Consider the following 803-nt stretch of genomic DNA (forward strand, 5'->3'; position numbering starts at 1 on the left):
TCGTGGGGGTTTGAGGCGTCATTTCGGCAAGATTGCCCAGTCGCCGTAGACGCTTTTGATCGGAAAGATCAGGACGTCCCGCGTCATCAGGCACCCCCGCGCTTCCCGGCAATAGCCAGGGAAGTAGAAGGGCCATGCTGAGCTCAAGCAGTGGCCCTGAGCTCTTGCGGTCGCAGACACAGAACTCGTGGGAGCGCTAGAGGTTGCCCATACGTCACAGGGCGACAAATCGAGGGAAGTCGACGGCGTGCCTTGAGTTTGGCAAACTCAAATCGGATGTGTCGCTTCACACGCCCTTCCACTTCCTTGTGGCTCAACTGAGAGTTATACAGTGAGGGAAGTTTGCGTTGCCGTTGCACCCATCGCTCAAAGAGCGCTTCGTCATCTGTAGTGCTTTCGCCAGGGGCGGGCACTACAGGTATTGTCCGCATTGCGGGTTCACGAGAGTCACCCCATTGAGCACTCAGACGAGTGCGATAAGCTTCCGACGGAAATTATTGTGGAACCAAGAAACGAGTTCGAAGAGCATTCCGTTGGGCAAGCTTATCATCCGTTCTGACCGGGGACCCGATTATATGGATGCGTAATGATCGAGTTACCGCGTTCTTCACTTCCACAGCGGGATCCGCCGGGCGGAAGCCGTATTCCACACGAGGGTCAATGACCGACCTTGGATGGGCGCGCATCAGAGCCGCCTTACGGGCAGCTTCCAGCTGCCGCCTCTGTGCCCTTTCGAGGTCATTGGTGATTACACCACGTCTCTCAGGTGACGAGAAGTCAGGAAACGGACATGGGGTCCGCAA

This window comes from Plasmopara halstedii (assembly GCF_900000015.1).
Source record: "Plasmopara halstedii genome assembly, contig: Scaffold_3060, whole genome shotgun sequence".
NCBI classification, from domain to species: Eukaryota; Oomycota; class Peronosporomycetes; order Peronosporales; family Peronosporaceae; genus Plasmopara; species Plasmopara halstedii.